At 36.9% G+C, this 26,313-nt stretch overlaps 1 long non-coding RNA gene across 1 annotated transcript; it reads left to right on the forward strand.

Annotated features, from left to right (window-relative positions):
* Positions 1-1,527: 1,527 nt before the first annotated feature.
* On the forward strand, positions 1,528-14,274 carry LOC119254755 (uncharacterized). Its single transcript, XR_005127346.2, has 3 exons — positions 1,528-1,710; positions 9,719-9,870; positions 13,590-14,274. It is a non-coding gene; the product is annotated as an uncharacterized LOC119254755 (long non-coding RNA).
* The last annotated feature ends 12,039 nt before the right edge of the window (positions 14,275-26,313 follow it).

The following is a 26,313-nucleotide window of genomic DNA, read 5'->3' on the forward strand; positions in this document are numbered from 1 at the left end:
AGGCTGAGGACATTGGGTAAGACACTATGCATGGTATAGTAGGAAATCTGCACAAGTAATTGTTTATGGTCTGTCTGCTCTGAGTTAATTTTCCAGCCCAAGGACACTTCTGGAGGAGCACAGGGAGGCAGTGCTATCTGAAGACCAGCCTGAAACAGTGGGACAAACGTGAGGCCAGGTGTCCACGAGAGTGATAAGGAGCTCCCAGGCTGGGCATCAAGCTCCTGGCAGCAGTGAAGGTCTGCTTACTGTTAAACTGTCTTTGTTCAGCTTACTATAAAAAGCCAGCTGGAAATGAAATGTGAAGGTGCTTTCTTTAGGGTGTTAACCTCCAATCTTTCCAGATTCCTGGCTATCTGATTAAAGCACACTTTAAAGATTCAATTTCTGTCTCCATTTTAATGGCATTTGGTGATGACAGGGGGCCTGAACTCTAGTCTTCCAGTTATATTCTGAAGTTCATATGAGAATTCATTTTCTTCAGTCTTGTATTCATAGTGAATCTCTTAATTTTTGTTAGCAAAAGTTCATTTCCAAAATAATATCTCCCTTATTTATATATGCTTTAGGCAATTACCTGTTAGAATTTGTTGTGCTCACGATTTGAAATATACATGTATTCCTGAGGGAAATTTTGATGATTTTCAATAAGTGGGAAAACTGCATGCACAAAAACAGTTATGTTCTTAAGGTATAGATTTAAAGTTTTTATACAAATCCTCAAATCTCTCTAGAGCCAAGAGTGACATATACAAAAGGGATGTATAAGTAGGGGGATATCTGTTACATTTTGGGATAGATTACCATGATAGGCCGTGTCGTCATAACATGACTTGTGAGTGGGTGTTTTTCTGGAAACAAGTCAAATACTTTTATCATACTACAAGTAGAAAAAGTACAAGTTGTGGACTTGGGAAAAGGAGGCTTTCCTGCCAACACTGGGCTCTTTGGGTGATCCTGTATAATTGCATTGTGTTTTCCAGAAAATACTTGTAAATGTAGTAATATGGTATTATAAGCATTTTAAATATGATGCTGAAGTTATTGAAATATGAACATCTCTACAGCCTTAAATATTTTCTGAAGATCCTCCATATATATATATATATATATATATAGAGAGAGAGAGAGAGAGAGAGAGAGAGAGAGAGAGAGAGAGAGAGAGAGAGAGAGAGAGAGAGAGAGAGAGAGAGCAGCCTAATTTTTTCAACATTTTGCCAACATTTTGCCTAACTACCAAATTAAAAAAAAAATACTCATTAATTACCCATGGATAGTTCAGTCCTTGGGCTACAAGTTCCACTACTTTCTTTAAGGAACTTTCCTCTTTTGCTTAAAAAATTTTAAGTTTTCTTATTTTAAAGTTTTTTTAAATATACAATTTCTGCCACTGACCCAGAAGCCCTCACTGTTTTTCTATAATGAGCTGAAGATATCCTAGGGAAGCCGAAACATCCTACTATTCAATTAATATGTTAGAATGTTCCAAATACATAGTTGCTTTAGCTTATTTCTCTCCCCAAGGGTGTCGGAGAGTCACTCAGTCATGTAGCCAAACTAAGAAGAGGTCACACTGAACTGACCTCTAGGAACCAGAATGTACCAGTTAAGGAGGATCACCGGGTCTGCCCCACCATTGTTTGGACTATAATCAGGACCAAGCCTGGGAATACCCATTAGGAGGGGATGCCTACCCTGGAACAATGCTCCGTGAGTATGTGTCTGTGCTTGTCTTTGTGTACGTAGACAGATGTCAGGGGAAGTAAATCTTCAACAAGTTAGAAAAGTGCCATTTTGAAGGATTATAAGCACTTTCTACCATCTATGATAGAAATTGTGTTTTGTATCTATGGAAAACTTCTTTTTTGTGAGTTGGTATGTTAGATAAATTCTCATATAATACTAGAGAAGTGGTCCAAATGCTGGTGGTTGAATTAGTTTGTTTTCCCTAAATCTGGTTGTAGGCTGGCCTATGACCGGAAATATTATTTTAATTCCCAGATCTTCTTCCAGGAGATAATGAGGCCTTACCAACAATGGAAAGAAGATTGTGTGATGAGTTGGATTTTGACTAGTGGCATTTCTTCTAGAAAAATATTTAGTCTTCAACAATGGAAGCTTTGGGAGAAAACTATAAAATACTGTGATGTCTTAACTTTGGAGTTCAGGCCACATTGTGTGGATAATTGGACATCTCCACCAAGCAGCCCTAATCTAAGGCAGAATGAAAGGAATGTTAGATCCTGGGCTCAAGGTGTGGCAGTGGGTGGGAATTTTCAATTGTGGGGGCCACTCTGATCCCTCTCCCTCAACTCCACAAAGAAGAAGTATGAAATAAACTCTGATTAGTCATTCAAAAAATATGTACCAGGCTTTTGCTAAGTATAAATGAAATTTTAAAGAAGAAGGAGAAAATAGACATAACACCCTTTATTAATCAAGTCTTATGATTAAAAAATAAAATTGAAACTGTGGTCAAATATTATAACAGAAAGTTAACTGATGCTAGTGAATGTATAGTAGGGATAGTTTACCGGGTCTTGAGAATTTCTCTGAGAAAATGACAATTGAATTGAAACTAAAATGTGACAAAGAAGTAACTATATGAAATAGTGAGATAAGAACATTGGAGGAAGGGAACTAAATACTAAATGTAAAGCTCCTATGGCAGAAGGAAGCATGAAGAATATAAAAGATGAAGAGAAGACCATGTGGCTGAAATGAAGTGTTGAGAATGTGGAGGCATGTAGGAGGAATACCAGGAAAAATTTTAGAAGTTTGTAAGATTTTTTTTTAATTTATTGTTTATGCATACAAGAGCTGGGATATAGGCCAGAGGTACAGGAGGATGAGAGGATTCACCAGAGACAGAGTGGGGTGCAGAACAAGTGGATTGACTGAAATACACTGCTGAGGAGAGCAGCAGGCAAAACAGGAGAGTTCTGCTGTGCCACATGGGTTAGCTCCCTGGCTGGGGGTTGAACTCATGCTACAGTGGCTGCCTATTGCTTCCTAGTGCTGAGACTTAATCCCTTGTGCCACCAGGGAGGCCGAAGTTTATAAGCTTCTTAAAGACTTTCATATTTTCTCTTGGAGTAATGACAAACCATAATTTTAAGAAGGAAAGGTGAGTTGGGTTTTGAAAAAGTCACTCTTCTCAGATTTCTATAGATTTTGCACTTGGAACTAATTGCATTATTAGAAAAGGGGAAGACTCTGTAAGTCAGTTACACTGTGGCTTAGACCCACCTTTAGCATTCTGGACTGGTAGTGGATTGGAGGAAGGGTTCTTTTGAGAGTCCTAGACATTTCTGAATGGGTAACCTGATCAATGCATGAACTTATATGGAAAGGAGACAAAGGTGAGTTATCAAATGACTCTTAAAAAGAGTGTGACTTTTTTTAGCAGTGACAGGCAGGTCAGATATGGAGAATTAGAACAGAGAGAAAGAGAGAGGTATCATACTGGATGACTTAATGAAATATTAAGCAAATCACATTTTTATATATTAATATACAGAACTTTTCAATTTAATTCAATGTTTCTCTACAGTGACTGTTTAAGTTGCTTTATGCCATACCAGTGCATGAATTTACTGTAACTTCTTCAATCAATAGCTTAGTGAACATATGTATATTTCTAAGATTTTGTTGTTATATGCAATGTTGTGCTGCACATTGACATAGTTATAACATTGCATGTGAGCTGGATGTCCTTGAAATCAATTTTTCTAGGAAAGGGGTGTTCGTGATAGTATATACATTTTTCTGTGTGATGGCAAGTGTTCACCTTTTTTTCTTTCTAATTTGATCTCTCATCTGCTGTACAAGAGGCCTTGCCAACATTGAAGAGACAGTTTTCTTTTCATTTTTGCCAACATGATAAATAAAATTTGGATCTCATTTTAATTAGTATGTCTTGAAATAAAAAAATTAAATTTGGAAGAAACCCTAGAGAGTATATAATTTAACCAATTCATCTTACAAAACTCATAGAGGCTATAACTTGGGTTGTACCCAAGATTTCAAAGCTAGTGAATTGCAGAACAGGGATTAAAATCCAGTTCGCCTGGATCTCAGCCCAGGTCTTTCACACTAAAACAAATTTAGCAGGGATGCCCACTGTAGTTTTCCTTCTGGAGGAACTAGAACACAGAACTGTGAGGACAGAGTAGGTTTCTAATCCAATGAAAGACTATTAGCTGTTGATTGTAGCCTGAAGGAGCAATTAATGGACCCAGCTTCCTAGAGATGGTTTTATTTTATTTTATTTTATTGTGAGAATGCCAAGGCCAATGCTGTCCTAGTACCAGAAGCTCCTCTGGAGAGGACATGGAGCTAAGGAAAAACATACTTGGTCATTGTGCTCCCCCCGAACCCCAGCATGAGTCTTTTGAGGTTAATCATTCTTGTCTCAGATCTTGAGACATGGGGATAAAGATAACTATCTTTTGGCTAGAAAAGATAGCAATGACTTATTGAGAAATTTGACAGACTATAGTCCTATAGAGTATGGGAAGAAACTTGAGTGTTATTATTTCTCCAGGGGAGAAGATTGTGTCTTCAGTTTCCTCTTGCCTTCTCTCAGTTCCTTTTGCACACTGTCAGCAAAGTCATCATCTTAAAGTCTTGTCTATATCCCAATTCTTCTTCTGACTCACACTAAGTCCAAAATCAATTTCATTTTCTATATAGCTTATTTTATTATAACCAACAAATGATGTTAATACAGGGAGAATTTGAGTGAGATGGAAAGAAATAAAGATATAACCAGTCAAAAAGAATTAGAACCAATAATAGTGGATCTGATAAGCCATGAGAATTTCTCGTCTGCCTGCAGAATAAAACCAGAAGCAGGTTTGGCTTCAGATATTGTGCTTGGGTTCCACTCTTTCTTTCTAGACTTATTCATCTACTCCTTGCTTCACAGACCTTTCCCTGGTTAGATTGATCTGTTATTATTTTGGAATGTTCGATTATTCCTGCCTCTTGGACATTGCCACTTTCCCTCACTGGAACACTGCTTCTTCATCTACTTGAAATCTATTATGCCAATCCTTTTAACCACTGCCTGTACTTCTATTTCCTCAGGAACCACACATTTAATATTTATTACATATTGAAGTTATGATACCTATATTTTAATGAGCACATATTTTGGCTATAACTGTAAAGTAGCCTTCTTTGTCAAAGAACTAGATACCATGCTTGTAGTGGCTTGTAATGGACCCAATTGGCCAGGTTGAACTACATTTCCCAGAATTCCTTTTCCTGCATGTTTCCAGTTAGAATGAATCACAAGAGAGATACTTGTGCAAAACTTGGTGTGCAGAATTGAAGCAGCAGTTATTTTGTAGCTCACACAGGGAGTAGCTTGTCTGCTACCTTACCTTGTTGCTATTGCTGGCTAGGTATGCAACTACTCCACCATCTCCAGAGCCTCCTTGAGATGTGGTCCTGTGTTAGTTTAATCCAGGATAAAAGGACCAACTTTTGCAAAAAAACCCACCCTATAACACTAAGATCAGAAGCAAGAAAATTGACAGATACAAGTTCATTTTATGTTTGTGAGTTGCAGCCTTATTTTGCTTTCCCCCATTGTACATGCCTTTCCTTTCCTACTTCCATGACTGTGAACGTGAACTTCAAACTTCTTCATCTGATGCCAAGATAACGGTCTTATAGAGATTGCCCATCTACCTTTACAACTGTTTGATCAAATCTCTATGATACTTACCTTTTGGAAGACTGAGGCATATGATTAGCTTTTCATATACACATGGAGCAAATCCATAATTTGTGTGTGCATAAAAAGTTTCTTTCTTTACAATGTAATATGCCAGTGTAATAAATATATAATAATAGGGAAATTGAGAAATCATTACAGAGGAAAAGAAAGAAAAATTATTATAGAACTCAAAAAAAATCAGAATCATTGACGGAAAATAGATGTATTATGATTAGCTAAAAGAACTAAAAGAAATCATAATAACAACTAGAGTAAGAAAATAAAAATAAATCAGAAAGGCAGGGGAATTCCCATAAAGGAAAATTAACATTTGGTAAAGACAGATGTTCAAAAACTTCCTCAGTTCCTGGATTGTGTATTTTCTTTTCATCGTGCCACTTAACAGTTTTGTTTAAGTTGGGTACAAACAACTTAATAAGTATTTATGTCATAACAACTTAGTGCTTTTTGGGCACTGCACCTCTTCTCAAATTAGGAATTAAATTGGTCAACTGCTGAAAACCCAGCTTCAAAAAGATGGGAAATTTTTGCAAGAAATAGGATTATCTAGGGCCTCCCCGGTGGCACAGCGGTTGAGTGCTGGGTTGCGAAGCTGCCCACAGCCTCTGCAGCATTGGTTCGATCTCCGGCCACCGGCCGAGGGTCCCACATGGGCGCGCAGACCTCTCCTGCCGCCTGCTGCTCCCCTCAGCAGGGCACTTCGTCAGTCTGCCTGTTCTGCTCTCCGCTCTAGCTCTGGTGAATTCTCTCACCCTCCCGCACTTCTGACTGTACCCCAGTGCTTGTATAAATAAATAAATGAATCTTTAAAAAATTTATTAAAAAAAAGAAATATGATTATCTAATGTTGAAACTCTGAACTCCCTGCCGTGAGGAGTTTACATGGCATTTCATAGATGTTGCTAAGTTTCCCTTGACAATTAAAAATATTTCATGTACCCCTCTGAGTTTGCTAAGGCTCTCTGGGGCACCTTGGTATATGATTGGTAACTGCAGGACAAGGGCTTTAATTTTAAAAAGTAATGGAAGGAGTTTTGGGTGAAAAAGAACATTTAACAGGAAGAATGTTTTCAAAAGAAGTGAAAGTGAAGACCAAAACCACAATATAACATATTTATTGAGGACAGTGTCAGATGCAGATGTTATGCTAGGTACAAAGTATATTGTGTGAATGAAGTGAGAACAGTCTCTGCCCTCATTAATTTTTAGTTTAGTAGAGACAACAGGCATTAGAAAAAAGTAGAAATTATGATAGATGATGACCATGGAGGTAAGAAAGCATAGAAGAGTCAACTTCAATCTAATTTGATGACCATACATCCTCAGTGAAGTGTGTTTTGACTTGAGACAGGAAGGGAAAATAGATTTAGGCAGACGAAGAGTGGGCAAGAAGAGTGTTCCAAGATAAGGAATCAACATCTATGAAAAACCAGATATTAAGAAGGTCATGGCATGAAAGGCACAGAAAGAACTTCAGGATGCCTAGCATTAAAATTCAAGGAGATGGGTTGTACAGGATACACTTGGAGAGATAGACTCCAGAACTTGAAACACTTGTAAAACAGTTGATAGATTGGATAATACATGAATGGTGAAGGAAAGACTCTGACAGGTCTTAAAAATAGAATGACACTAACAAATTTATGTCTCAAAAGGATCACATTGGCTTCAAGAGGGAAGAACTGATTGTAGAGAAACAAGATGGAAGTAGAGAGATGAGTTAGGAAAATGCTAAATAGTCATGTGTTAGACTCGGTGGTGGTGGAGTGTGTACATGTGCAAATGTTGATGCTATTTCTCTAACCCCCTGAGAATGTGATATTGAATGGAATCCAGTGTACAAAGAATAGCCTAGAAGAGTTGTTCATAAACTTGAACATGCTTTAGAATCACCCAGAGGGTTTGCTAAAACACAGATATTTGAATCCCACCTCCAGAGTTTCTGATTCAGTAGGTCTGAAATGGGGCAAGAGAATTTGCATTTCAAATTCCCTGATCTTGCTTATTTGGGAAGGAAACCTTGAGAATCACAGCCTTAAAATATGTAGTAACAAGAGAAAGGAGAGAAGTAGGGTAGAAGAAATTATAAATAGGGAACTTGTGGGTACTCAGGAATGGGCATCGCATGAATGAGCACAGGGAACTGAGGTGATGGTGCACGGGTGCAACGGTGAAGGAAACTGTGGGGTGGGAGGAAGCAAATATTGTTTAAAAATGAACAATGATGTAAAAAAAAAATAAAAATGAGAGATTAAAAAAATAAAATAAAATTTATCAATTTTTTTAAATTGAAGTGACATTGGTTTACATTATTACTGATATTTTGAAAGTATAGGGTCTCCTTCCCACTCATGTGTTACCACCATTGCATGTCCACCATCAAATCATCCACAGTCAACCACCATAGTCTATTGTGCTCCCTTTCCTCTTTGTTCTCACACCTCCCTCACCACCGTTTCTCCCTGGATGCTTTAATTCTATAGTCAGCTTTCAAAAGTTAGTTTTTAGGATTGTCTATCTGACCTTTAGTTTGTTTCTCTGTATTCCTCCTATAAGTGACATCATCCTGTATTTATCTTTCTCCATCTGACTTATTTCACTTAGCATAATCACTTAGCACAATATACTTTGTACCTAGCATAACACCTGCATCTGACACTGTCCTCAGTAAACATGTTATATTGTGGTTTTGGTCTTCACTTTCACTTCTTTTTAAAATATTCTTCCTGTTAAATGTTCTTTTTCCCCCAAAACTCCTTCCATTACTTTTTATAATTAAAGCCCTTGTCCTGCAGTTACCAATCATATACCAAGGTGCCCCAGAAAACCTTAACAAACTCAGAGGGGTATATGAAATATTTTTAATTGTCAAGGGAAACGTAGCAACATCTATGAAATATCATGCAAATGGCATGAGTGTCTCTTTTGATTGTTGAGTAATATTCCGTTGTGTATATATACCACCTTCTTGATCTAGTCATCTGTTCTGGGGCATTTAGGTTGTCTCCATAGTTTAGTTATAATAAATAGTAAATAAACATGAGAGTGTAAGTTTTCTTTCAAATTAGTGTTTTTTAAATTTGTTTGGATGGATGCCTAGGAAAAGAATTACTGGGTCATATGGTAGATCCATTTTTACTTTTTTTTTTAAAAAAGATTTTTATTTTATTTATTTATACAAGCACTGGGTACAGTCAGAAGCGCGGGAGGGTGAGAGACTTCATCAGAGCCCGAGCGGGGAGCAGAGCAGGCAGAAGGACCGAGGTACCCCGCTGAGGGGGGCAGCGGGCGGCAGGAGAGGTCTACGCACCATGCGGGACCCTCCTCTGGTGGCCTGGGAGCAGCCAGGGATCGAACCGGCGCTGCAGAGTCTGCGGGCAGCTTCACAACCCAGCGCTCAACCGCTGCGCCACCAGGGAGGCCCCGTTTTTACTTTTTTGAGACCTCTCCATACTGCTTTTTATGAGGGCTGGACCAGTTTGCATTCCAACGAACAGTGTAGGAGGGTTCTCTTTTCACCACATCCTTGCCAGCATTTGTTGTCTCTGGTCTTCTGGATATGGGCCATTGTCATGTGTGTGAAGTGGTATCTCATCGTGGTCTTAATTTGCATTTCCCTGATGACAAGTGATGAGAAACATTTTTCATGTGCCTATTTGCTGTCTGTATGTCTTCTTTGGGGGAATACCTGTTTAGCTCTTTTGCCTATTTGTTTTGATTTGGTTATATGTTTTCTTTTGTTGAGTTATATGAGTTCTTTGTAGATCTTTGATATCCTTCCCTTGTCAGGTGTATAGTACAATATTTACTCCCATTCAGTACAATGTCTTTTCATTTTAGTTACCTTTTCTCTCACTGTGCAGAAGTTCCTTAGTTTAATGTAGTCCCAGTTGTTTATGTTCACTTATGTTTTCCTTGCTGCTGGAAACAAATCCCTAAAGACATCATTTCTTTTTTTTTTTTTTAAAGACATCATTTCCATCAAGTTTAAGGAAGGAGGTGGGAAGTAATAAAGCAACAAGTCTGAGTACAGCAAATGTTTAAAATTCACTGAGTATTAAACTGAACAGACTCAAGGATGCATAATTATATTTTGGGATGATGCTGAGCTTCCAGATGAGGTTGGTGATCTTAAATTTATTGTGATACAAATCTATCATTTCTTGGTGATTTTTTTTACAACAAAACTTAATTGTTCTGATACATGTGTAGAGGAAACAGACATTTGGGCTTACCCAGGGCTTCCTGGAATAGCATTACTAAAGGATGGAAAGGAAAAGTAACTGAAATATTGGGTTTTATATATAAGCTGGAATGGGAGGAAAAAGAGAAAAAGATTCTAGCAAAGAAAAAGTTTAAAACTACAGAGCCTAATGAATTGGGAAAATTGGCATATTGTGGCTAAATGAATGAACAAGCTATCAGAGGCTAATTTATGATGTTAGGGATAATGCAGTTGTAAAGGATGATGAATTCCAGGTGGCCAAGGGAGTGGCTGACCAGATTAGAGTAAAGAAGGTCATTGGAGATCAAGAGTCAGGGTGCTGACATTAAAGAAATTGTTCTTCCCATCAATGATGAAGAGAACTATCATGGTGGAAGAAGTTAAAGTGATGGCAGTGAACTGTGGTATAAAATCCTTCAATGAATGAGGAACACTAACTAGGAATTTGGTAGTCTCCATTGGTAAAAAAGAATACGGAATAATAGCGTCAACGACATGAGTGAGTCTCAAAGGAAGAAAGGCTTGCAGAAGAGAGTGGAGGAGAGTAGAGGAGTAGTGTGGAACTAGAGCAGCAGTGAAAAAAAAAGTACACCCTGAGTCAGACCTTGAAATGGAAGAGTGATGGAGAATGCACAGACTTCCCTTAAAAAATCTACAGGGATAATAGAGTCCTCAGGGGAAGGCTAGTTTTCTTTAAGGAGACAGAAAACATTTAGTAGAGAATTTGAGGTTATAAGCAAGTATGTTAATAATTGAATGTGAGTTTTAGAGGACACAGTGGGAACATTTTAATTTATGGAATAGAAGCAGCATATTAGAGAAAACTGTTGGCAAGCAATCAATAAACTTGCCATAGCCTCTGTTCTTAATTTATAGTTTGCTGAAGATTAGTGAAATTGATTTGTACATTTGCTGAGATTGTCAATTAGTTCAGGAAAGTCATTCTCATGCTCCTTATATTCCAGCAGTTTTGGTCATGTTAATAGCACAGAGGAAAAGTCAGGAAAAAATGCTTGTAACTAGAATATTGATAATATAAAAGCAGGAACAGAATTTGTATTATCTTATACAGTTTAAGACTTATATTTATAAATTCCCATAAAAATCAATCCAGAAAATCTGAGACCAGTCACTTACATATAACTAATTTAAAAAGGTTAATGTGGTTAAGATTTATTAGATCCTTTTTATTCAAAAGGAAGCAATTATATTGAATTTATAATACTGCGGTGCTACCCACCTGAAACTATACTTTAGAACACTACAGATATTAGTCTTTTAGAAGAATTTTATGTATCTAGAAAAAGATTAAAAATTCTGCTTACATTTATTTTAAAGATTATATTCTAGTATAGGTGAGATTTGCAATTCTAAACTCTTCTAGAAAGCTATCTTCTGATTACTATAAGAGGGAACAAGTGAGAATTTTATTTCACGTGCTCATAGCTGAACTGCTGACTGGAAGTGAAGTAGTTTCTCCATCTGCAGAGATGAGGGGGATGGCAATGATGTGATGGTGTTTATTGTATAACTCCTTCCTGGTTCTTAACCCCATCTTGGCTTTCTTTTCTTTGCTAAGGAAGTTGATTCCTGCACGATGCTTTTCCCAAACCTCTGTCCTGTATTAGGCCACTGGAAAGCATTGGTAGGGAATTGGAGCACTGGAGAAAGGGGGAGGTCAGGGTATTTCTTCTTCTCTTTTTCTACCTTGGTGGCATATCTAGAAGTACTTGTTTCTTCCCTGACCCCACACCTCCTGAATCTCACTTCTGCCAGGACAGCTCAGACCCAAGTTTCCAGTAATTCACCCCTTTCCCTACTCCCTCTACTTTGGAATGGTCACATTTTTTTTCTGTTTCTGTTCTCTGGTTGACTCACTGGTCCCCATAAAAATCCATACATTGTGCAAAAATGAAAAATGATGTAAAAAATATATAAAATTAAAAAAATAATAAAAGTTTTTTTCAAGGAAAAAAAAAGTCCTCATTGCTGTACCAAATGATGTTGGTTTTAAATACTTCAAAAGGCTTCTGTTTTCCTGGTTGGACCTTGGCTGACATAACTGTCTAACTTATAATGCTATAATAAGACTCTATAAGTATATATCAAGAAAATAGAGCCAAGACTCATAGGTGCTTACCACATTTTCAAGTGGAGAAAGCAACTTTGCCAAGCTGTCATGCATTATCCTTCTAAATGGTACCAGAAATAGTCACCAGCATCTCAAAAACAATGTATAGACATTAAATAGCTGCAACCACTTTCCCAACTGCCAATAAATCATGTTGGCTGAAATGAATTTTGAAAAGAATAGAGTAAAAGTTTTGGTGATTTGAATCATTTTAATAGTAGTTTGAGGAAAATAGCAGTCGTCAGTACAATTCCCAACTCTGAAGTATGTATTGTCAGTTATAAGTAGCTCAAGTGTTAAGTATTTGCATTTTATGCAGGGGATGCTTTCCTGAAGGCCACCTAATAGTCAACACTCAAATAATTCAGATTAAATTTTCCATAAACCTGAAAAATCTTACAACCTGTTTTATTAGTAAAGCTGTGATAACTGCTTGTTGACTTCCTTCATGTTTTTTTTTCAATCCCATCTTCTTTCCATATTATTGATTTTGGCATTCTTGCACTGACACTAGTCCATATCTTGATCAATGATATACAACATGTTATACATATAAAAAATTAAAGTATGAAAATAGTGAATTAAAAATGATGCGGAATTTCTCGTACAATTCTGATACAAGTAGACAAAACATGATTCATGTGCTATGGATTCAAGACTATGGGTATTTACAGTTTTCTTGAAAGGGTCATCTATTAGGTGATATCAGACACACAGTTTATAATAAACTAGACTTGCCCACTCTGAAATCATAAAATTCTGGTGATTATTTACCAATTTGGGAGGTTTAAACATTTTTTCAGTTTTTATATAATTTTGTATCTTTGCATTGTATATTTTCTTAGTTCATTTAACATAACATGAGAACCCAAATCACTGCAAAAAGTTTTGATGCTGTAATAACCTACAAGAAGTCAAGGGGGATACGTGTACCCATAAGTTTTTTTAATCATTATATAATTTTAAAAGGAAAGTTTAAGAGAATTCTTCTATTCAGGCATTGAGTAAAAATAGGATTTGATTAAATAGCATTTAGTAACTGTAAATATCAATGCAAAAAATATCATATACACAAATGTTCATCTTTGAATTTTACATTAACTCTACTATTCTTTTACATTTAATGATTAGAAATATTGTTGAAATATTCATTGAAATGTATTCATATCTGATATTCCTCTTTATCCTGCAGCTTGTTTCCTGGTGAAGCTAAAACATGACTCAGTATCCATTGCTTTATTTTGTGGTTGAATGCAACGGTAGAATAGAAAAATCAGGAATTCCTGGCTTTCAGTTTAAAAAATAAGCTTGTCATTGCAGAGGAGAAACAATAATTTTAAGGAAAATAATGCTTTAGAGTTTGAAGAACCTGAACTTTTGTTCTGACTTAAAAAGCCAAAGCATTGAAGTACTTGAGGCATGAAGTTATGCCATGAATAACAGGTATAAAAAATTATTCCTAAACAATATTTTTCTTCTCTCAGACTAGATAAAGATCTCAAGTGCTGGACAGAGAGGTGGAGAGTCTGAAGAAGTCTAACTGTGTCTCTCTCACAGTGGACCTATCTATGCACTGCCACTGGGGGTTGGGAGGAAGGGGATGGAAATTAAACTCCCCAGATAGGCTTGTGTATTCCAGATCAGCGACTAAAGATCACTGCTCCTTGGTGGAGCCCATAAAGAAAAGCCCTCCTGAACTTCTAAGAACTTTGGTAGAAATGCCTATGTTACATAAAAACAGAGAAAACATCTCCCTCAAAGTTCTCAAGTGCTGTGGTGGAGTGGCTACATCTTCCTATTCATCCCCATCTGAGGCCTGAAAGTGAGAAAAACCTGGCACTGCCGGGACCTTGTTAGTTTAAGGAAGATGGCATCAACGTTTGGATCTCATCTCTAGAAACTCAGTAGTCACATTCATGTCTTTTGCAGTGCTTTCCAAAAAATTTGGCCCACAAGCTACAAGAAAGACATTTTACAGTGTGGTTCAAGACATAAAAAATATTCAAAAAGAAACATTTGTGATATGGGTTTATGTTTTCTTTTCTTTCTTATTCTTTCATTTGAAAGCGTCTGGTTTGATCAACAAAACTGATATCATAGAATGAAATCAATATTTGTAAAACATTGGTACTTTCTAACCCCCTTCCTCGCCCATGGAAGAAAAACGAAGGGGTGGAGACCTCCAAATTGATTGATATTGAGACCAAGTGGAGATTCAAATTATACAAATATGGTCATGTTTCATAAATAACTGGGTATATGGAAAAGAAATCTGTATCCACAATAGTATTCAGTGCTTATACTTAATAAAGTACATTTGAAAATCAAAACTGAGTGGAAAGAAAGAATGCTAATATTTTGCTTTTCATAAGCAATGTGCTCTTTGGACAATTTGGCCTAATTTGGGTTATACTACTATCAACCTGGATCACCACTATCAACCTCCTGGAGTATCAACTTTACTAATTCAAAGCTGTCCTGGAGCACTGAGCATTTCTCAAGGACAAAGCAGGTGATGTTTTAAAATTCTTTTAAATCAGAGTGATATATGTTTTTTCTCATGCACATTGAAGGTATGATAAGAGAGAAAACGTTTTGCCAGGATTCATAAGGCCTGGAATATATTCACCTGTACAGTAGAGTTCTATATCATATTAATCAGTCTTTCCCCTTAACATTTTTTTTAAAGATTTTTATTTATTTATTTATTTATTCATTCATTCATTTATTTATTTATACAAGCACTGGGTACAGTCAAAAGTGCAGGAGGGTGAGAGACTTCACCAGAGCCAGAGCGGGGAGCAGAGCAGGCAGAAGGACCGAAATACACTGCTGAGGGGAGCAGCGGGCGGCAGGAGAGGTCTGCGCACCATTTGGGACCCTCCTCCAGTGGCCAGGGAGCAGTCGGGGATTGAACCAGTGCTGCAGAGGCTGTGGGCAGCTTCGCATCCCAGCGCTCAACCGCTGTGCCACCAGGGAGGCCCTCCCCTTAACATTTTTGTGTTCTTTCCTTATATTTATAATATTCTTGTCTGTTATTCTCAGTGATAATAACCCCTTGGCAGACAGAGTCAAATTCAGCCAACAAAATTAGATTGTAGGCATTCAATAACATTAAATCACTTGGTCTTGCTGATCTATAACTTAAAACAAACAAACCAAACAAACCCAAAACATGGTAGATCTAGAAACAAGATTCTTAAGAATCCAGAAATATTGACCTGAGGCAAGTGGAAAGAATTCTTTATTTCTATCTTAGTCCATTAGGGCTGATATGACAAAAATACCATAGACTATTACATATAAACAATAGACATTTATTTCTCACAGTTCTGTAGGCTAAAAATTCCAAGATCAAGGTGCTAGCACATTTGGTGTCTGGCGAATACCCGCTTTCTGGTTTATAAACAACTGTCTTTTTGCTGTGCCCTGACAAGGAGGATGAGGAAAGGGAGCTCTCTTCTTTATAAGATCACAAATTTCACTCAAGGGAGCTCCACGCTCATGACCTAATCACCACCTAAATGTCCCACCTTCAAATACCATCATATAGGGCATTAGGATTTAACATATAAATTTGGGGTTGATGGACAAGTATTTATTCTATAGCAATTTGCTAGTCAAAGAATGTCATGTTGACATACTACTGGGAACAGTGTGTCCTAACCTGTAGTGGGAAGAAAGTGACAGGGACACAGACTGGTGGCAAGGTTTTATAAGAATCCATGAGACCCAGAAAAAAGGTCTTTTTTTTTTTATATCAATTATCCAGGTGCTAGAGACTTTATGCCTCAGCTCTGAAGTCTAGAGACTTATGCCTCAGCTCTGAAGTCTAACTATGAACCTGGGAAGAGCAAAACATTTTATGAAGAGACAGTGAAATAGAATAATTACTCTTGTCTTGAGAAATTTTCTACTTTTTCTCTGTGTTCCTTATCACACACTTTTGGTTAGGAAACCTTTGTTTTTCAAGTAAAGTGTGTTATATTTTAAAAAAGTATCTTATCCTAACTAGGAAGTCACACACTAAATGCCTCTAGGAGCCATTTACGGAGCAAATAAATGGATCATACCTGGTGTAAGAGAAAGTAGAGAAAATTATGGAAAACTGCAGAAATCTGTGTTCTGCCTAAAGACAAGCAATCACATAATTTTAAAAAAATCACTGTGAGAGCTTAAACGAACTGTGTAGCTGAATTTAGTTTTCCATTAAATCAAGAAATAAAGAATTCAGTTCATCTCAGAGAAGTAAGATGAAAATATGAATACAAGTGTCAAATCAACTTCTGGTGAACCAAACTTAAAACAAACTTAAAACCAAACTTAAACTAACTCAGGGCATGGGAGGGTGAAGCTACTTATGCTAGGGGTGGTATTGGGTGAGGTAGGGTGGGGAGGGTTGGTAGAAAGTTATTTCATTCATCTGGAAGCTTTTTCAAAATACACATTCCTTTTTCCTCCTACTCCTAGACTGTGATGTGAACCACTTGAATCAAAGCTAGATTTCCCAAATAAGAATTATTTGTATAATGAGCTACTGTCACCACTGCTGATAATATTTGGTATTACTTTGATGTGATGGGAATGTAAACAAGATTGAAAATCATTCCCTTTGAAGGTCATCTACTACAATAAGATTTTGACTCTTTTACAGTAGTCTTTTCTCTCTAACTCCAATATCTAGTTTCAATAAAGAATCAGAAGGAAATCTAATCTCATTTTGTAAAAAAACACCATTTACTTTCCCTTGAGTCAATGTTTTGGTTTCCTCATTATTTCATATATAGTTCTTTAGAAAACTTCAAAACCATAAATCTGAAGAACTTCTCTACAGAGGGACGCCTCTTCATGTCCCTCCTCCAGGTGAAGAGAAATTTTTTTATTATTTTCTCAGATAGTACAGATATATTTCATGTATATGCAAGTGACGTATATGTGTGTGTGTGTACACACACATTTATATGTACATATATAATGTATACTATTTTAAGGCAAAAAAATTGCCAGAAACTGAATAAAAGATTCAAAATAGGATTTTAAAAATTCTACTCACAGAATAGAAATACAGGTGTATGTGTAATAAGATGAAAAAAAAAGTGTTAGTCTCCAGAATTCCAGATACTAGAAATGATAGACTGGCTTGTTTGCCAAGAAATAAATAATCAGGGCCTCCCTGGTGGTGCAAAGGGGTTAAGATTTCAGCACTGTGAAGCTCTCAGTAGCCACTGATGCCGATCCTGGCCGGGGAGGTGACCCACATGGCGCAGCAGACCTCTCCTGTCTCACCTGCTGCTCCACTCAGCAGTGCATTTCAGTCAGTCTGCCTGTTCTGTTCCCCACTCTGTCTCTGGTGAATCCTCTCACCCCCTGCACCTCTGGCCTGTACCCCAGTTCTTGTATGCATAAATAAATTGAAAGAGGGATGGAGGAAGGAAGGAAGGAAGGAAGGAAGGAAGGAAGGAAGGAAGGAAGGAAGGAAGGAAGGAAGGAAGGAAGGAAGGAAGGAAGGAAGGAAGGAGGAAGGAAAAAGATGGGCCAGAGAACACTGGCATCTACTTCTGCAGGGAGAAGTTTCTAGAGTAGCATGAGGTGAGGAGGCAGTGAAATAGAGACCTTTAGCCCTTCTTCCCTTCCTTCCTCCCTCCCTCCCTCCCTCTCTCCCTTCTCCAATCCTTTTCTACTTGAAGTAATATTATTTTAAATATTATACATCGTATGTGATTTAGGGGAATAAGGTCACACCTCCTTAGATGTATGTAGCCACACCATACCCACCACCAAAGCACCCATATTCTTTTAACACAGACTTGGGCCTCCATCTCCCTTGTTCCCACCTCCACCCTCGGCCCCCTTTAGTAGACCTTTAACTCTTCAAGCCTCAGTAAAACCACTAAGCTCCTACTTTGTCACTAGGATGACTATACTTGCAAATGGAAAACAGTATTTTTCATACAAAGATTCTTGAAGTCTACTTAACCGTGCAGATTTTTTTCTCGCACTTAGATTATTACTTCTTAAGTTATATCTTGAGAAGTTGGTACCCTTTATTCAAGCAGGGTTTTCTTTTTAAGGCATTTTCACTCAGCTTCTAAGCTGATGATTCTAAAACATAAGAAAAAATAGTGCCCTATTTCAAAATAACATTTGGTGACTCTTGGTTGCATCACAAGAGAATGCTGAACTTCTTATCGATACACAGCCTCTCATGATGCCCTCATGTAATTTTCTGGGCTTGTTGTGCATCATTCTCTCCTCCAACATTGCCATAAACCTTGTGTCCCAGGAATGAAGGGCTCACTGGTATTCCCCTAGTCACATAATGACAAATCCAGTGTTTAATTAGATTGTAGGGTCAGAAAAAATACCAAGTGAAAACCTGAGTTCATGAAGGAGAAAGCAAAATTGTTTTAGGAAATGAACACAGAATCTAACAGGTGACATTAATATCTCTCTCTCTTTTTTTTTTTAGCAGTTTAGTTAGGAATGTTCACATGCTCTTTATTTTTTAAATTATAAAGAGGAGCATTTGCTCCCAGATCCTTGGATAAGAGTTGGATGCTGTATTGGTTTCATTAATTCATGTGATATAAAAACTAATCTCATAAATCCAGGTTGGAAATCAGAGTTTTCAGCCTTCCTATTAGCAATACTGTATTACTTTTTCTCTATAGCCATGGCAACCAGTTCTCTGCAAGTTATTTTGGTGTAGTTCACATAGGGTCTCTTTTGTGGAAAGCTGCAAGCAATTCATTTTCCTTAAAAAATGAACTGAGTGAAATGAGATTATACAATATGAGACTATCAAGTTGTATTATGTAAATGCAAATAAAATAAAATATATTCACTCTAAAGTGCCATCAGGTGTTAAGAGGAGCCTAATAGAATTTACACAAATTCTCATAAATAAACCTCCTCAGGTTATCCAAGTCCTCAGATTAGAGGTGAAGGACTGTGAACTACAGTCTTTGACATCTCATGAGATCATGGTTAGTGTTTTTTTTGGATTATTTTATACAGATGTCCCTTAATATCATTATTCATAAAATGATTGAAAACTTAAAAAGGTTTTTGCTTCAGCCGTTGGTGTTTAGCATACAAATTTTATTTGACTAGCTGAATTTTGCTGGTTTGTAGATGAGGAGGGTCATTCTTAGGTAACATTAGATAGTCAAATTCTTGCCAAGATGTTGTCATTGAAAAATGATAGTAATATTGTCTTTCATTTAGTGGAAAACGATAGATATATTGTAATCCTACTCAATTAGAGGTTCCATATAGTAAAAGATTACATTATGTAGCATTTTGCATTTTATTTAGTAGTCCAGGTAAGTTCAGTCAAGTCTTTGAATACTAAAATTTGAATGCTAAAAACCATAGTAACCTTTCTCCCTGGATAAATTGGATAATGTTAATCTTATGGGAAAAAATATAAAACTTTTCAGTTAGTTTTAAGGTCAGTGTTTAGATTTTTTTTTTCTTTTTGAACTTCCCTCCTTTATTCTTTCTATGATCTGTATGCATATAAGTGGATGTGTAATATGTGTAATAAATATGAATGTTTATTACTTTTGCTTTTAACAGAAATTTATTTTATTTCAAGTACTTTAATTTTTTAATGAAATTGTTCCAAGTATGTGTTTTTAGATTTGATTAATTCAGTAGATCAGAAATGTTACAGTGCTTCAGAGCACATTCCTATTATTTTTAAATAGCAAATAATTTTGTTTTGAATTTTATTTTAATTTTTCCCCACAACCATTCCTATGCCCCTTTGTCCCTTTTTCTCCCCTCCTCCCTCTTAATCTTAGAGCCCTCAGGATGTCTGTGATATCCAGTAATTGTTAAAGGTGTTTTATATCTATTAATTGTCTGTTACATGAATGGCCAATATTTGTTTTCATCTTTCTGACTTGCTTGCTGCACATAATTATTTCAAATTCCCTCCATTTTGTTGAAAATGGCTGCATTTCATCCTTCTTGTTGGCTATGTAATATTCCTTGGTGTGTATGCATCATATCTTTTTTATCCACTCACCTGTTGAAGATTTAGGCAGTTTCCATGTCCTAGCTGTGGTTAATAATGCTGCTGTGAATATAGTGGAACATATGGATTTTTTTGTTGTTGTTGATGGTTTCATAATCTGTGGATATATGCCCAAGAATGGGATTGCTGGATCATACAGTGTTTTTATTTTTATTTTTGACTTTGTTTTGTATCAGTTTTGTTGTGTGTGCCTGGAGGAGGTGCCTGGAGGAGGTGCCTAGAGGAGGTTTCATAATCTGTGGATATATGCCCAACACTGGGATTGCTGGATCATATAGTGTTTTTGTTTTTATTTTTGACTTTGTTTTGTATCACTTTTGTTGTGTGTGCCTGGAGGAGGTAGCCTAGTATCTTCACCTCTCACACTCATCTTCAATCTGCTACTATCTTGCTTGACTCCAAAATTTAATTTTCAATAGTTGATGTTAACAACTGGGTCATAAGAGTCCTGGCAATCTAGCAATCTCCTTGCATAACCTGGTCTGAGCCTGCTGATTGCAGGCAAGAAAACATGCTATGGAGTTTGAATGTCATTTTCTACTGCTAGCATTTCAGTGGTTTGGCTTTGAGTATGATTGTAAACTTGTTAGTTCCTTTCAGAAATTAGAATGCAGATAATTAAGAAAATGAATAAGAGCTGGCCAAAGTCTGTGACTGAAACACCCAAACCCTGCATACTTTGATTCTTAGATGCTTTCCTTCCCCCCATGCCACATTAGAATATCTCTAAAATTGGTATGTATCTTGTTACTATGAAATATGCACTTTCTAAGTTTACTTTGTAATGTTTTTCTCTGGTTCCTAAAAAATAGTGCATCTTAACAAGTTATGATACTTTAATGAAATGTGACGCATTTAATGAAATGTGACATTTTAAAATATGAGATGATTGTTGATTTGACTAGACATTTTCAGATTATTTTTCCTTATTGGCAAATGTAAGAAAGTTCCTTCATTTTCTAGGAGTTGAGTCTCTTAAGATTAATTCAAAAAATCTTAGAACTGTGTTAGCAAGAATAAAAAGCCCAGTCTATCAAATGAAGGGAGTTGACATTAAAATGTTCTAATTCTTAAAGTCAAAACTATCATGTTTTGAAAAGAAAACATCATTATTTTTCTCTTCATCATAGCTTCAACATTAACATCCATTGTGTGAAGAATGAAACATGTACTAATCTGTTGCTTGTAGTAATTGACTATATCCATTTAGTGATGGTAAATAAGGGGTTGTTAATGCAGAAAAAGCCTGTAGGTGACATCTGAAACATAACCAAGTATTAAGACCCAGAGAGATAGAAAATTGCCTTCAGTTCAATTCTGTTGCCTAGTCATTCCATCTTCTGATTTTAGAAAAAAACCATGTTAATTTCATGTCAAGGCAGAGAAACAAATAGGGAGTTCTATTTTCTCTTTGCACATGGTGTGCTGTGGCAAATTATTTCACTCATATCATCCTTGTACACATTAATGGAATGAAAGCAGGAAAAGCAAAAGGGTGGTGATTTTTTGTGTGTGTGGAGTTTAATTGTTGGTTCTTGTTTTCTCTCTCAAAATAGAAAATAATTTTACTTTATATTGTTCCTCTGTTTAATGGCTCTACATATCTAAAAAACATATTGGAAGATTACAGAAAGTATAAAAATGAATATTAAAAACCATACATTATGATCCCATCATGAGAAACACTTTTTGTGAATATCTTCTACTTTTAATTCTTTTGATTGACATTACCATTTTAAGAGCATTAACATTTGTAAGGTTTTATAAAATGCCTCCAGGAATTTGGACCAGTTTACATTATGAGAGTGCCTATTCCACTGTATATGAGAGTGCCTATTTCACTGTACCTGTGCTAACATTGAATATTGTTATTTAATTTGCAAATTTAAAAGCAAACAATGGCACTTCATTGTTTCAATTTGCCTTTGTCTATTTGATTACTGATGCTTTGATAAAGGTTGCACTGCCATGCATCTGCTCATTAGCATATTTTTTGTCATTACTTTTTCATGTTCTTTGTCTACTTTTATTTTAGAATGTTTACATTTTACATGGTGATATATAAAAACATCTTTATGTAAAGGCTAAAAACTCTTGCCTTATATATTTCAATATTATTCTGTCCAATTCAAGTTTTATCATTTTTTTAAATAATAGAAGTAATAATGCTCATGATGGAATGTTTAGAAATGATGAAAAGTAGATAGGTCAAAATAAAAGTAACAATAATCCCTCATCTAGAAATATCTTTATTTATATTTTGGGAATTTTTCCTTCTGGCCTTTCTTTGCTTTCATACATCCACAAGTACTCTTTATTTACAAACTCAAATATATTTATATCCAAATTTTTAATGATTCTATTGTAACCAATTATGAAAATGGCATTTGCTTATATAAGTTTCATTTCCTTCAAATGTAGACCCTAGGACAAGGACTGGCTTACCCAAACAAAAGAGGGCAAAGAAGCCCTGGCTATTCAAATGGTTGAGCTACAATGAGCCACTTTTGATTTATACAGTTCATTCCTTCCGTAGATCACCAAATGAAGAACAAACCAAAGGGGCCAGGCCCCATTGATCTTTGTTTCACACACTGAAGCAGAAAGACCAGGAAGATTACAGCACAAGTTGTAGATCAAATCTACACTGCTTCTAGTAGTCTTCTGTTCTGCAGCTCTGTTCTCAGGTGACTAGGGAGAAGATTCCACACAATATCAGAATATAGGAGGTGATGAGAAGTTGTCCTATAATGGGAGGGAAATGGGAAATGTTCTCATTTCTACTCCTAACAGACCTCCCATCCTCTGTTTTCCACATGGTACACAGAACATTCTACCAAGACTCTAAGTTGCAATTCAATCATTTGAATATTTATAAGATCAAAAGTTGTCACTTTTTTTGTCCTGCAGCAGGTGGTTTATGTATAAGTAGCCCTAGGAAACCAAAGTGATGAAAGAGGGAAAAAGAATCTGGGAAGTATGAAAAAAACCAATGAAGTATGAGTGAATTAATGGATTGCAACTATCGTTCAATCTTAGTAGTGGCCCTCCGAGGAATTGTATAGGTATGCTATGGGACTAAGATGCTCATCCCTTGTTGCTTGTGAGTTGCCAACATTGATTCCTTGACCATCCCAGGAACTTGTGCATGTGGGTAAAGCATACTCCAAAGACAGAAAACCGTTAGGCAGAGAAATCAAGAGACAGTCTTGTCTTGACTTTGCAGTTGAGAACTGCCAGGAGTTTGGGAACTGCCCTCGCAGCTGCATAAGTCAGAGGAAAACAGAAAGGAAGCCATGATGCAGAAAACTAAGTAAAACCAAATATTATAAGAGATGAACACCTTAATTTTATTATGATGTGTTAATTTTTAAAACATTCCAGTCATATTTCTTTGCATTTTCTTCAGTGATTAGATGATACAATATATTTAGTTATGCTTTCTGTTTTTTTAACCCTATTTAATAATTTTTTAAAAGATTTATTTATTTATGCATACAAGAGCTGGAGTACAGGCCCGAGATGTGGGGGGTGAGAGGATCCACCAGAGACAGAGCGGGAAACAGAACAGGCAGACCAACTGAAATACACTGCTGAGGGGAGCGGCGGGTGAGACAGGAGAGGTCTGCTGCGCCATGTGGGTTGCTCCCTGGCCGGCCAGGGATCGAACTCGTGCTGCAGAGGCTGCAGATTGCTTCATAGTGGCATGCTTAACCCCTCGCGCCACCAGGGATGCCCCCATTTAATAATTTTTTATCCATATTGTAGGGGCAGGAATAGGGCACAGAGCAGGTTTTCTATGCAGACAGGGTAAAGGAGGAGAGAGTCCTGGAGCCCTCAGTGGCTTTTCAGGCTTTTATTGGGATTTACCAGGTACACGGCAGGCAGGGGTGCTAGGGGGCCTGGAGGCTGCCAGGCCTCCCAGCCCCCAGCAAGTCTTCACTCTTTCTGGGCTCTCCGATCTTCTCTTGTGCTTCTGCTTCTGCTTCTCGCTTCTTCTCTCTGCTCTGCTTCTGCTGGCATCCCCATGACGCTGCCCTTAAAAGCCCAGTCTTAGCCCAGGTGAATCCCATCTACCTATGCCCACACCCTACTCCAGGTGCCTGCCATCAGGCATGCATTCTGGACCCCAGGGTTCCGTCATTTGTCCTAATGGTGGGAGGGCAGAAAAGCCTGATACTTTCTACCTTACCCTACACATATTATTACAAGTCCTTGTGAGCACAATTTTTTCCTATTGGGGTAAAGTTTATTTGGGGTTAAATATGCATGAAGCAGAATTATAAAAGTTACAGTAAATTCTAGAACTACTGCTTAAAAACAGTATGCTTTCACTTATAGGTGGTACATTAAATAACAAAACAAACAAATGAACTAAATAAAACAAAATGAATTTTTAGACTCTAAGGCCAAATTAGTGATTACCATGAAGGGAAGTGGGTTGGGGAATGAGTAAATTGGGCAGAAGTGTTTAATTATATGGTGAAGGATAGAATTAGAATTTTAGTGGTGAACTTAATGTAGTATATACACATTCATTTATAATGATCCCCACATGAAACCTATATAATGTTATAGTACAATGTTACTTCAATAAAGAAGTTAAAAAATAAAATAAAAAGAGTTATTGTTTAAAATTATGTGAACATTTGGTTTAGATCATTAGTTTAAGGGGGAGATAAAACTGTGTAGGTAGTGGGGAAGGATTCATAGTGGAGAAAAATTTTAAACTGGATGTTGAAGGACTGAGTAAAAAATAGCTTAGATGTTTAGGAGAGGATCATTAAATTAGAGCACAGGGGCAACATGAATATAGATTCTGAAACACAATTTGCAAACTCTATTAGGCGACTGTGATAGGCAGAATAATACCCTCTCCCCAAAGAGGTTCTCTTTCTAGACCCTGGAACCTGTGAATATGTTTCCTTACATGGCAAAAAGCAGTGTAGGTTGCAGCAAGAGGGTGCTCATTAGCTGACTTTTAAATAGGGAGTTAGTCTGAAGACCCAGGTGGGCCCAATGTCATCACAAGCGTTCTTATAAGCGGAAGTCCACGGAGGAGAGCAGTCAGAGTGATGGGCTCTGAAGTGAGAAGGACAGTCCCTACTGTTGGCTTGGACACTAGAACAAGTGAGGAGGGCACAGGCCAAGGAGTGTTAAGGCCCCTAGAAACTGAAGAGCATGGGGAGACAGGTTCTCCCTAGAGCCTCCAGAGGAGAGCCTCCAGAGTGGAACCCTGCCTGCCAACACCATGATTTTCGCCTCGTCACTGCCCATACTGATTTTGTCTGGAAAGAGGTGAGTCCTTTTAATTTCCATATTTGATTTTTTTCCAACCAAGAAAGTTTGTGTTTCGTGATCCTCTGTTCCCATCATTAGTGCCCCTTCACTTAGTTACATTCACTTAGCTATGTTCATTTCTGCTGTCTGGGTATTTTTGAAATCTTTCTGTTGTTACCCTTTTTATCTTCCACATTCCAAGAGGGTTTCTCAGTATTGACTTCCACATTTCTACTTTTATTTTCCACGGAGCCAATTATTTTTAGCTGTTACATTTTTATATTTCTTTGTAAGATGTCCATATTTCATCCTTTATTCTGCACCATTTCTTAAAAACCTCTATTCCATAGTCTTGTCCCCCAACTTAATCTCTTTTTTCTTTCTGGATCTTTTGGTAAGTCATGTTAAAGGCTTGCATTTCTTTCACTCATTAGAATGATGTTGCTGCACATTTTTTTGAGCCATTTTTCCATTAACTCCACTCCTCTTCTATTTTCCCTGTTGCCTACATGGAACTTGAAAACAAGAGAACAATTCAGCTGTAATATTTTCCATTAAGATGAATTCAAGAAATAGTCTTGGGCCAATTTTCTATCTAAGAGGTAACATGGAAAAGCAGAGAATGTGCAACAAATAATGTAATTAGTGGGTTTCTGTAATTAGTTTAATAAGAGACAGCTGAGATGGGTGGGCAATGAAGGCTTCATCAGGGGAAGTAATTTAAGCTGTTCATTGAAGGGCTCAGTAGAAAGTGGCTTAAAGTTTCACAAATGAATCAAGAAATATACTTCTGAATTTCAATTAGAACTTCTCATTTATCCAACTTATATCTTAACTTTCCTTCTTTTATATCACCCACTGTATTTCTAAACCACATATGGGTA

The sequence above is a fragment of the Talpa occidentalis genome, unplaced genomic scaffold, assembly GCF_014898055.3.
Source record: "Talpa occidentalis isolate TD23 unplaced genomic scaffold, MPIMG_talOcc4v2.1 talOcc4.3, whole genome shotgun sequence".
NCBI lineage: Eukaryota > Metazoa > Chordata > Mammalia > Eulipotyphla > Talpidae > Talpa > Talpa occidentalis.